Source organism: Parasteatoda tepidariorum, chromosome 5 (assembly GCF_982258835.1).
Source record: "Parasteatoda tepidariorum strain Cologne lab strain chromosome 5, Ptep-v5.0, whole genome shotgun sequence".
In the NCBI taxonomy this organism is placed as follows: Eukaryota; Metazoa; Arthropoda; class Arachnida; order Araneae; family Theridiidae; genus Parasteatoda; species Parasteatoda tepidariorum.
The window spans coordinates 30850780-30864349 of NC_141759.1; the positions used below are offsets into that span (position 1 = coordinate 30850780).

Sequence of the window (13570 nt, forward strand, 5' to 3'; positions counted from 1 at the left end):
AGACATTAAGGTCTTGGGGTAATATAACAAGCTACATTTTCTAAAAGGAGCATTTTTCATCAAATTGATTTTTATTATATTGCTAACAATAAGGTACTTCACAATTTTCCGAAATTTCGATCGCAATTACATGGTAAGATTCTATTGTTACACGGAAACGTGGTGTTGGTTTTCACGAAGAACTCTTAACTGTTCTTCACCACTTTGAAAATGAGGCTTATTAGTGAAATGACCGGAAGCTCTTCATGAGATATTTAATACAAAATTTCTACATATTTTAAATAGGGATTCAAATAAGCGTAGTAAATTAAAATGTCTTAAAAGTATTGATTTTTTTCCACTATTTTAGCAGTTACAGCAGTAACATCAACTTTTAAAAAATACATTACAATTACAAATGATCAAAAGAACCAAATTCTCAATTTAATAGCTTCTCTCCATTATTCCGCATCAAACAATAGTCAGCAGAAAATTTCATTCCGCACGAAATAACAATATTTGTCCCAAGAGGACAACTCAATTACAATTCCTATACTTTTAAATTTTATAAATTAAAACTTCTTGAGCCGTGGTTGCTCAGGGGAAAGAGCATTCGCCTCCCAGTGAGGTGAACTAGGTTTGAATCCCAGCAATGGCTGGTCGATACGAATTCCGCACCAAGCTTGCACCGACCACAGTGCTGTCGTAAAATACCCTCAGTAGTAAATGGATCATGAGTTTGGAAGGTTTTCCTCACCATGTAACGCAAATGCGGGTTACTTCCATCAAAAAATTCTCCGCGTAGGTAAATTTCTCCCAATACTTGATCCAGGAGTTCCCCTTGCCTTCTGAATTGGGTTCAAAATTACAAAGCTACGGAGATGTACATTAGTGGTCGTAAACCCAAAATTAGGTCGCGGTCATAAAATAAATTAAAATGCCTTAAAAGTATTGATTTTTCTTTTCCTACAAAAAACTTCACACAATTTTAGCAGTTGCAGCAGAAATATCAATATTGAAAAAAACCCATTGCAATTACAAACGATCACACGAACCCCAAATTCTCAAATTAAAAGCTTCTCTCCATAATTCCGCACCAAACAATAGCCAGCGGAAAATTTTCCTTCCGCACGAAATAGCCATATTTGTCACAAGCGGAAAACTCAATTACACATATCCCTATACTTTTAAACTTTCTCTAAAACTAACTGAATGGAGAGAGGCACTAAATTTCTTCTGAAACATTAAACTTCGGCTTAACGAGTTCCAGGAAGAGCTTGCTCAGTATCATTCCCCACAAATCCTTAATTGTGTAGTTGAGCCTTCTCAATTCGTGATACGTGGATCATTCCAAGGAATGGGCTCATTAAACCTCTAATAATCTGGGCATGCGATACGGAGAATTTATTCTATGTTTACAGTTTACGAGCCCCGCCTAAACATTTCGATACGATTTTTATCTCTCGTGATTGGATTTTTCTCCAGATGATTGACAAGTGATGAGAAATTGATTCCAATGCACTTGAGAAATAAATTGGTTTCATTAGTCAATGCTTGAATTTCTGATTAGGGCCGATAAAAATTGTTATTACGATTTTAATCTAAATATCGCATGTCCATCATTGAGTGGACGCAGTTAAAATTTTTTTAAGAAAGTGATAGCAATAATCCAACTAACAAATAGTTATGATATTTAAATGGTTGTTTTTATAATCCCTAAAAAAAATTTTTTTTTTGCGCACACATAGAAAATACCTATAATTTCCAATGGTCTTGTGATTCGAAACTTAACGTGCAGGTATTTTAAAGTAACAGATCCTAAATAATTTTATAACCGTCGTTGAACAGTCGACCCAATCTTATGGATTTACGACTACTAATGTTCAACTCCGTAGCCTTGTCATTTTGAACCCAATTCAGAAGACAAAGGAAAGCCTGGATAGAGTATTGGGAGAAATTTGCCTTCGTGGAGGACTTTTTGATGGAGCTAACCCGCATTTGCGTTACTTGGAGAGGAAGACCACGAGAACCTCCCACGGTTAGCCTGATGGCAAGAGAACTCTAACCCACGCTCCGTCTACCACTGTGGTCGGTGCAAGCCGGATGCGGAATTCGTATCGACTGGGATTCGAACCTGGTTCACCTCATTGGAAAGCGAACGCACTAACCCCTCAGCCATTGCGGCTCATCCAAAATAATTATCACCGATATATTCATTTTGGTCTGGCTTTCTTGGGACGATTCTTTAGATAAAATAATTTTCTTGTACCAAAATAACTTCTACGCCAGCAAAAAATAATTTCATACCTATTGCTGTTTTGTGACTGAAGTTGCAATACATCGAAAAACCGTTTACAATTTTGCAGCTAATAATGTGTTATAAAGAAAACTATAGCTAATCTGTGCATAGCTAATATTATGAAAAACTTGATTTTACGATATAATAGAAAACTATTTTGGTATATGATATTATACTATAAAGAAAAACTATGATTATGTTAATGGTATTTCGATATAAGGAAAAGCTAGTCTTCGACTATTGGTGTTATGATATAATGGAAAGCTATCGTTATTCTGCAATTAAGATTACTATATAATGGATAGTTACTATTCTGTTATTGATATTGCAATATGGTGAAAAACTATATTTATTCTGCTATTGATGATACGATATAATGAAAATATATTATTCTTATCTTTGATATTGCGATATAATGGAAAAATATTTTTATTCTGCTATTGATATAGGGTCAAATTTTTAATAACTGGCACTGCTTAAATAATAACGATTAATTTATCATATCACTTAAAAATTACTAAAAAATAACTGTTTTTCGAAATTGGGAGGAAAAAAACAGCGGTTATTTTACAACGCAATTTCACAACAATGTGTTGTCTTCCGTTCCATTCCAAAAATATAATTGCATAAAACAGTGTTTCCTAAAGTGTGGTAAGCGTGCCCCCGGGTACGGGAACAGTTTAGCGGGGGTTAGCGTTCTTATGCGAAATATCTTGCAATAAACGAGAATTTCAAAACAATTTATTTAAAAACAAAGTTAGCCATCAAAATTTTACGATTACGTATTTTTCTATTGGCTAATTTTTGCAGATTAACAGCTAATAATGAGTGGTGTTAACAGCCAGTTGTGATTTGTTACTTTTGTGAAATTTTTTTTATAGTAAAAAATACGTTCATTTTTTATTAGTGGTACACAGCGTTACGAAAAATTTAGAAAGGGTACACAAAACACTGACGTAAAACAACATCTTATTTCTGCCTGGATGATTTCTGCACAAACGAAAAGATGAAGGGGGAAAAAACGCAGAAGGGGTGGACACCAACTTACCAGACATCATCTAAAACAATTCTAGTCTGCGACTGACATCGACAAATATGCTGATTATGGCAAAATAAATGTCTCTAAAATAAATAAGGGAACATCAACGATTGTATCCAAACAGCATCTCGATGAGAGCTCGGCGCCAGACATAATTTATTCAAACACTGTAAAATAAAAAAAATGTCCATCACATTTTAGAGAAATGTTGCGGTAATGATTCTTCCGATTATCTCTAAAAAACATCGTTGCTGTCCATTTGGACGAGCTTCCAACTGGGCTGCTTTAAAAGGTTACTGTCACCTGTTATTTAAAGCATCCTTTTTCCCTACTGAGAGAGTGTCTTCATGAATTATTCATCTCCTCAACTTCGTGAATTATCACCAAAATAAAATACAGGTAAAAATTGACCTTCTGGTTTAAATCCAAAACATGGATAGCTTGAAAATTCCTAACATTTAACGAAGAAATGCTTTTAACCCTTTGTGGTCGTATTAAATTTATACATGGGTGTCATCAGGGGTCTGTCTAGGTTTTTCTGAGAGGTACCTATTTTGTGAAAATTTAGACATAATTTGTGAAAAATTAAAAATTATATTAAAAAATCAACACAAAAATATGGTAAAAATATGGATTTATCGTTTCATAAGGGATACAAAAATAAAATTTTAAGAAAAAGTATTTTGTGAAACTACCGCTAAACGGTAGTAAATTCGGCCTGAGCAGACCCCTGGTCATGCTGGTCGGAATTAATTTTCGTTGAACAAACAGTAAATACATAATATGCAAAATTATGAAAGAAAAAGAAAATTTATTAATTCTTTTTTAAACTTTAGATATATGGAACGCAATAATATGTTTTAATTTCATGTAAAAAATTATATTTTGTAGTTCTCCATCGTGTGGTATCTTTCAGAGCTGTCTCCAATATGAAGCCCTGGTGTTCGAGAACATGTGTCGCAAAAATAATTAGTTTGGCGTCTTCCGCTTTTAACGTTTGAACATACAGAACAATCTTTACATCTGCACTGGGCTGTAATATATGTAGTTTGCCATTAAGCTGTGGCTAGCATCTTTGCTGTGGTGGCTGAGAGCAGACATACGACTGGAAGAGTAAAAAAACGTTTGTGGCTGAGAGTAGACATACGACCGCAAAGGGTTAAAATCGCAATAAAGTTATAGGAAACTAGAAAGAAAAAGCTGTCTATTACCAATAGGGTTACTGCCAGATACCCGTTGTTATACCACATAAAGGCCCCCAAACTGTTCTGCATACTTTATAGGGCCTTACTTACACGATTCTATTAAAATTTGATGAAATATGGATGAAGAATGCGAAAAGAAAACAAAAATCGCAAACCCAAATGAAGCCAACATTATTAAAACACAGACTTAGATCATAAACAAAACACCATGCATGCATATTTTTTAAATGGTAATTTCTATCCTCCCTATTTCTTTCCCAATCATGGGAATTCATAGAGGCGTATATAATAAACACTGAAAAAGATCATCCTCCACCAATACCCCTTCAAAACTCAAATTTAAAATTAACGAAGCGGAATTTCATATTTACCTTATTTTTAACCGCGGTATTTCTTTATTAAGAAGTAAGGGAATGAATTACAGTATTTCCTGACACCCCCTAATCTTGTTGAAACAGCATTTTTCTTCTTCCAGTTTGATACTCCGCTATTGATTAATACGCCACCCATTCCTTTGAAAAGAGGGAAGCACTATCAAAGGCATCCTTTTCCACCTTTAAGATGAAAGGAGATCCCAACTACCTCATCACTTAGAGAAAAATCTTTTTTTTCTTCTTTCCTTCTTTTGTTCAGGCAAAAGTTTGTATGTCTACCCCAAAAGAAATGAATATTTGCTTAGAGGCTTCTCTCATGCCCGTTAGAGTGCTTCCTTTTTAGGGTCCGCCATAATAGAATAGTACTCGAAGAATGAAATTTTCCAATGAGTATTTGAAGAGAAATGAAAAAGATTGATTTGCTGCGACTAACTTCTTTTGTTTGGGACGTCTATCGAATACCTTTGACTTCAGAAATTTCACCATTTTTTTTTTTTTTCTTTTAATTTAGTTATGAAATCAAACTATTATGTATGTTACAATATATGTGTAAAATCCATTCTTTAGTGCCAAAATGTGAAATGATTAATATTGCACACAATGTCTAGGTATTTTATAGAATGACTAATGACAAATCTACAGACATTCTGTACAGTGGCTAACTTCTTTTGTTTGGGACGTCTATCGAATACCTTTGACTTCAGACACTTCGCCTTTTTTTTTCTTTTAATTTAGTTATGAAATCAAACTATTATGTATGTTACAATATATGTGTAAAATCCATTCTTTAGTGCCAAAATGTGAAATGATTAATATTGCACACAATGTCTAGGTATTTTATAGAATGACTAATGACAAATCTACAGACATTCTGTACAGTGGCTAACTTCTTTTGTTTGGGACGTCTATCGAATACCTTTGACTTCAGAAATTTCACCATTTTTTTTTTAAAAAATTTAGTTATGAAATCAAACTATTATATATGTTACAATATATGTGTAAAATACATTCTTTAGCCCCGACTGCCAAAATGTAAAATGATTAATATTGCACACAATGTCTAGGTATTCTACCGAATGACTAATGACAAATCTACAGACATTCTGTACAGTGGCTAACTTCTTTTGTTTGGGACGTCTATTGAATACCTTTGACTTCAGAAATTTCAATAATTTTTTTTTTTTTTTTTTTTGTAAATTTAGTTATGAAATCAAACTATTATATATGTTACAATATATATGTAAAATCCATTCTTTAGTCCCGACTGCCAAAATGTGAAATGATTAATATTACACACAATGTCTAGGTATTTTATAGAATGACTAATGACAAATCTACAGACATTCTTTACAGCGGCTAACTTCTTTTGTTTGGGACGTCTATTGAATACCTTTGGCTTCAGAAATTTCACCATTTTTCTTTTTTTTTTTTTTTTAAATTTAGTTATGAAATCAAACTATTATATATGTTACAATATATGTGTAAAATCCATTCTTTAGTCACGACTGCCAAAATGTGAAACGATTAATATTGCGCACAATGTTCTTAATGAATGCGAATGCGAATGAATGCGATTAATATTGCGCACAATGCATATTCTATAGAATGACGAATGACAAATCTACAGACATTCTGTACAGAGGCTAAGCTTAGCAATCTCACATTTCATACTTTGCCCAATAAGCATTTGTCATTTTAGTATTCTATACAATAAGCATAATGTATAATAATCTTCCTTTTGTATAGTTTACTTGAAAATGGAAGAATAGCAATATTTTACATTCTAAGTAACAGATGTAACATTTATGGCTAAAAATAATTAAGAGTATAGTAGGCATTCTTGCACGTAGTTAACGTATGATAAATACTCATCTTTCTTATACATTTTTATCAATAAGTCAAAATGTCAATTAGTAAGCCTGAATTGACATTTATATATTTTCTGTTCAAAATTTTAGGGAGTGTTGAAATATAATTTTGGTCTAATTAGCTGCAACCTTAACCAATACAGCGCCATGATAAAACAATGACTGCTGTTGTTTATAATGCCACTAGCCAATACTAGCCTGCTTGGTGAAAGCAAGAGAATTTAAGGTAGGCGGTGCATTTCTTGTTTTTCAGAGGCGCCATCTATGGCCAAGAACAAGACTTTAACCACACACACGTCACAGCCCATTTATAGGGCGGACCCATTCATATATCCACAGATCGTAATTTGGATCTGAAACAGAGAACGATCAATTTTCAATTCAGTACCCTTAGAGGTATGAATTATTATGGGAACATAGAGGACTTTGTGACCTGACGGATTTTGGTACTTGTTAATATGATGCCAAATTGTACCAAATTATCATATTATTTCTTCAATCTAATTATACGACAATATTTTTTCTTCTTGAACTCTTTGGACTTATGGATCTGAACCAGCTTAAATAGATTACTCCAGGTGTTAAAAACAACCAACAAAATACAATGGTTTAATTTAACAACTTATTAAACTCGCAACAAAATAGTACCGTATAATGATAGAAGATATTATGGTTCCATAGGTGCACATTTTTTTTTTTCTTCTGAGAAAGAGAGAGAGTAGCCACTTTAACTTTCAACTTCGACTCAACCGTAATTAATTTGTATTCAGCAAGCATTTGCAACAAAATTCGTAGTACTAAAACAATACTCGTTTAATGAAATTTAAGTCTTATGAAGTAGTTTTATTCCCTCCGTTCAAAAGATATAAAAGGAAGAGGTGGTTCGTAAAATCAATAAAAGGTTCGAAGGAAAGAAAAATAAAAGACACCATACAGCAGCAGCCAATTATAAGCGTGTCTTCTCAAAACATGATCGTTAAGAGATACTAAAGAAATCTAGCAGAGCACGATTACATTGGTTCAGGAAGGAAGGCTGATGTAAGTTTGTGAAAGGACTTAAATGGAATTTTGAGATTTACCAGGAATTACAGAAGAAGCGATTTAATGAAGTTCTATTTTCAGGGGAATTCTGAAAGAAAGGGATGATGTGGCCTAAACAATGTCTATTTGGACTGTTACACCTGCTCCATAATCTAATAATCAAGCAAGGATTGTTTGGATATTATCCGAAGTACAAAGAAATAGTTTTAGATTATATATAAACTCGACATTTTCTGGGAACATAATCAAATTTGACGTCATTTACAGAAATAATTTTTCTTCGCTCAGAACTGTAACTGACTTTTTTTTATTTTTAATGAGGCACAGCTACGTAATTTATCCCTGATACCAATCAAAGTAAAATTACCCATTTTTTTTTAACAGAAATTAATTTTCTGGAATACGACAATTGGCAAAATAGCTGTTTAGACCAGTTTGGAGAACAAGTTAGAATAAAGCAATTTTGGACAATTAAATGAAGAAGAAAAAATGTTTGTTTTGAAGCAGGTTGGAGCAGCTAACTTTCAAATTGGAGTAGCAATCATACCACACATCATGCAATTAAAGAGCTTAGTGGAAGAAGGTTCGAATATATATTTTTTTTTAAAAATTATGAGGTATCAAAGAAGATCTTATTTTAGTCTTAGTTAAATAAATCATCAAGTCAATAAATTTCGTACAACTCATAGGGATGGAAGTGATAGTCTTCTTTATTTTAGAAGAAAGTTTCAAGTGCTTTAGGTCTAAGTCAAAGAATAAGATCAGAAAAACTTGTTCTTTTAGCAGCATTTTAAAATGCCAAAAGTACGAACGCTATAAAACGAATTGCTTTAATAAGTGTTAGTAATTATCCAATCTTTTTACACAACAAAATAAAGGCAAAAAGTTTATCCATACACGAACATAACATTCACACAAATTCACTAAATTGCCACGTAAAACTTTCATCTTTACAACTCACTACTACAACTGCTTATAGAAACTTCTGTCGATTCTGCAGAAGAGATTAAAAATTCTGCAGAAGGGATTAAATTAATCCTTTGTTACAGAAATATAAAAAATTACTACCAAAAAAAGCAGCGCTTATACATAAACTTTAAAGCTAATTAACTCTAGCTCTCTAAACTGTCACTTAAAACTTTCATCCACGCAGCTCTCAGTACTCTTTCACTATTACCACAGTCCTTAAATTATTAAAACAGCGGTTAACCATAAACCTCAAAGCTATCAACATCAATGCATTAGGTTTAAAGCTAGTTTACTCAAACTCACTAAAATATTACATTAAAGCCTTCATCCACTCAAATTCGCTTCATTATCGTGTAAAACCTTCATCCTTACAGCTCATAAAGTACCACTGTTTATAAACATTTCTATCGTTTCTGCATAACGGTTAATTTATTCATCTTCGTAAATATAAAAAATTACTACCAAAAAAACCAGCGCTTATATACAAACTTTAAAGCTAATTAACTCTAAATATCACGTAAAATTTTCATCCACTCAGCCCCACGGGCCTTAAACATTTAAAAACAGAGCTTACCCATCAACCTGAAAGCTAACAACATAAACCAACGCATAAACTAATTCACTAAAATGTCACTTAAAACCTTCATCCACTCAGCTCTTCTAATTATTTCTCTACTACCACCACCGTTTACAAACACTTCCATCGATTCCGCATACCAGTTAAAATTAATCTTCCCTCATAGCGAAAAACAATAAAAATTATTGCCACTTTTTTAAAAACGCAGAGCTTCAACCTTTCCTTCCCCAATATTCCATCAGAAAAAAAGAAGGGGAAAAAAAAGAGGGTTGGGGGATGGGGGTATTATCGCACCGACCCTCGGGAGGACCGGGTGCAGAAGACAGCTCCCGAAGATATTTCATTCAATTGCAAGAGGTTTCCATTTATGTGTCACGGATCACCAAAACCATTTCTATCGGCCGCATTGGAGCGGATAACAGGAATCCGTATTTCATTTCCATGAGTTATAACGGAGGCTACTTCTTTGGGATTTTTACTTGGATGCCCCAGCAGCGGCGAGTTTTTAACAGCCTTCTTCCTTCTATCAGATATGTCACCAACACTTGGTCACTGACACCCCCCTTTCTCTCAGCCCCTGATTAAACTCTTTCTGTTATTAAAGAATTTAGGTTGTTAGAGGAAATTATTTTGAGGGGGGCTATTTGGTATTGAATTAGTAATTACACTAAGTTTTACTGTGGTTATGAAAAACGTTGTGAAACAGCCAAATAACGGTTTACTGGTTGTATTGATTTTGTCCTTGTTGTGGATGGTTGGGGAGAGGAGCTCGGTCGCTGGCCACGTCGTTTGACAGGGGGTCAATATTGCATGGCGTTCATAGAATGGCCCCAATAGATTGAACACTGGAAACACACTTTGCTGATTTAGGAGGAAGGAAGTATCTTGTGGGGGCTATTTGTTGGGGGGGGGATTTGTTAAGTTATGAATAATCATCAAGGTGCGTAGCGTTCTTAAAAAGTTCTTAACGGTGCTTATTTTCGATTTTTGTTTTTTAAAAGCCCTTAAAGGTGCCTTTTTCATTAGGTGTTTTTAAAAAGTGCTTAATTTTCCCTTTTCCAAATTGAGATTTTCCCTTCACCATGTTGATTTTAGCTGCGAATTACGCAGAAAGACACTGTTCACATTGTTCTATTCAACTTTTTCACAATTAATTCAACCCCAATCTATTTCAGCACATCGTCAGTCCGTAGCGTATGAAAACGCCATTCGATTTACATGATTCAAAAATTTTGACAATTGTCAAAAACAATGCCAAAAGATTTTTTTATTTTGACATCACGGTTAAAACCAGATAAAACCGTCAATTGTCAAAAACTTTCCAACCCTGCCTAATTGCGATATTTTTTTTAAGTGCTTAAAAATATTATTTGAGTGCTTATTTTTTGTTGAATAATTTGGCTACGCACCCTGAGATCCTGTGTAACAGTTACTTTACTGATTGTGTTGATATTGTACCTTTCGTTGGTGTGCTATGGAAAATTAGGGAGAGGGCTACCAGCTTAGGAATTGTTTACATCGCCAAACAGGAGTCAAAATTACGTGATACTACTGTCACGTAATTTTGATCCTAGTAAAAACAAAACCTGTGTTTTTACCCCACGTAAAAGTTAGATTTTTTAAAAATGGACAAGGTTCTTAGTCATGGCAACAGTGAGATAGAGTGGATAATATTTTGTAGATACTTAAAGAAGTGTGGTTTAAAATATTTAAAAATTTCTATCAGAAAATAATTCAAAATGATCTTGCTTACAAGGGGAAATATTATATAGCTGACATTTTAGTAATGAGCACCATTTTCAGGAGAGAGTCTTAGGAGAAAAAGACTTAATTCCATGCAAGCAACTTTGATTTTCTAAATATTCGCTATTATCTAGTGAAAATTCGGAAGCTTATTAAGCATTAATCTAGAAACAATATTAAGCCTTTAATTGAAATGATGACATCTTCTAGAAAAATTTTATCTTTAAAAAAGTATGGCTTTCAAACTATATTGCTCCAAGCCTTTGTTGTGTTTTAAAGTTTTATATGCAATTATTAGTTATTAAAATATATATATATATATATATATATATATATATATATATAATTTTGTGAGAAATTTTTATTTTATTATTGCTTTTTCATGCGAAAGAGAAAAAAAAAAGGATTTTGAAAAATTCGTCTCCATTAATCTCCTATTGCCATTGATTGTATACATATTAATCCAAATTATCTTAAAAAAGTGTTAATTACAGAAAAAAATAATCCAACAGCACTTATAATTATTAAAAAAAATTATAAATTTTTTTTTTCTATTTGAAATTCGCATAAAACAAATCCTCTAGTTAATACAAACGCAAATATTTCATTCAAAAATATAAAGCAGAAAAAAAAAGGATATAAAAATGGAGAGATTAAAAACGAATAAGTTGCAAAAATAAAACATCTATGCATATTTTAAATACGAAAAGTTTTCTCTTAATTTAAAAAGAAAATAATAATAATTAAAAAATAAAATGCATTAACCTTTAAAACTCAACGAAGCCTCAACAAAAATAACTAATTAGCAGATAAACGAATTCAATGAGAAAAAAAAATTTCATTTTTAATAACTCCAACATTAATTAGCTTTCGTTTCGATTTCTTTTAAGTTTTATTCAAGATAAATGGATTTCTTTTTTCTTTTGTATCCTTTTCGAAAATCTCATAAATTATTACAGTAAAAAAGTCAATAATTAGCGATATAAGATTGTACTAACATTTATAATAAAATAATGAATTGGAAAAGGGAAGAGATATATTAACGCTATTAGCACACAGAGATGAAGTTGGTAATAAAATTAATGAATTCACTCACATAAATAATAACCGATGTGGAAGAACGAGAAAAAAAAATATAAATGATTATTTGGGTTAAAAAAAAAAACTTTTAATTAAAGAAGATTTCAAAATTTAAATCATATTCAGTTTCTTTTTTCTTTTTTTTTAAAAAAAATAAATGCGCAATTTTTAAGTAAGAGGAGATTTTAAAATCCAAATTATACCGATTTATTTGATTGTTACATTAATGCCGAAATATAAATATTAATATTTTAAGCTTCCTTTTCAATTTTTATTTAATTATCTATGATTCAGATGATAATAAATGTCCCGAATTATAATATGAAAAGGTTATAGGGATAATGTTATTAACGGTTTATGTATCAATGATTATACTATGAATATCATAAATTAATTATATGCAGACACAGTTTATGACTATTGAGATTCTTTTGCAATCGAATTAATTCATATTGAATTTCCCATCCACTCTATAGTGTTGTCATATATTAGATAATAAAATAAAATAAAAATATGGGATGCTTTTCAACTCTTTATATTAGATTTCTATTGGTATTGCATACTTAATAAAGATATAACTTAGATTATAACTTAATAAAGATTTTACGAAAATTAAAAATTCGTCAAACTGGGGAGAAAATATTCAATATATTTTCTGTTGCTTGTAATGCTAAATTAATAATTAAATAAAACAGTTTTGTTTATTTATTTTAATAAACACGATATATGTAACCATTAACGATTTGTAACTATCTCAAATAAATTAAATTCTATGAGTTTAAATTTAAAAAAGGAATAATAAATTAAACTATGAGTATATTAAGGGACGAAATCTACTAAATAAAAGATCAATAGATTCGAAATTTTAATTTCAATTCTTTCGGCTGCAAAGCAATCTAAAAATCATAATTTTTTTATTTATTTAAAAACTATTTTATTTCTATAGCGACTGAGTCCATTTTTATAGTAGATAATTGCGAAATATTTAAAATTATACTCAAATACAAAGCTATAATAATTTTCAATTTTGTGATATCTAGATCTCGACGAAGCTATTTATTGAAATTTACCAGACTGAACTGTGGCGTTTTCCTTGATGAAAGTTGCAAAAAACTATTTTAAGCACAAATACGTCATAAAAACTCGTAATTTCGATTCAATTTAGAAAAGGGAGCTAAAGATTCCATCGAAGCTTAATACTACTTTAAATGTGGAATCTATCGATACTCTGTAGTATAGAGTACTTAAACAATACACCATACCACAAAATCAAAACATCAACCCATTACTTTATGAAAGGTAAGGCCTGATGTGTTTCGGATATTTGTACCAAATTTCAATTTAGGAAAAGGATTTAAATAATATTCTATTGAAGCTTTAATAGTACTTAAAATTA

General features: G+C 31.7%; 1 protein-coding gene and 2 long non-coding RNA genes across 6 annotated transcripts in view; 1 reads left to right on the plus strand and 2 right to left on the minus strand.

Moving 5' to 3' along the window:
- The window catches only part of Ssdp (Sequence-specific single-stranded DNA-binding protein), a 264699-nt gene that overhangs the window by 86320 nt on the left and 164809 nt on the right, over positions 1–13570 (minus strand). The window lies entirely within an intron of this gene.
- The window catches only part of LOC107445774 (uncharacterized), a 57193-nt gene that overhangs the window by 15174 nt on the left and 28449 nt on the right, over positions 1–13570 (plus strand). The gene's annotated exons all lie outside the window — the stretch shown is intronic.
- On the minus strand, positions 6310–11111 carry LOC147808744 (uncharacterized). The gene is made up of 2 exons (XR_015433667.1): positions 6485–11111; positions 6310–6440 (listed from the first exon to the last, which is right to left on the minus strand). It is a non-coding gene; the product is annotated as an uncharacterized LOC147808744 (long non-coding RNA).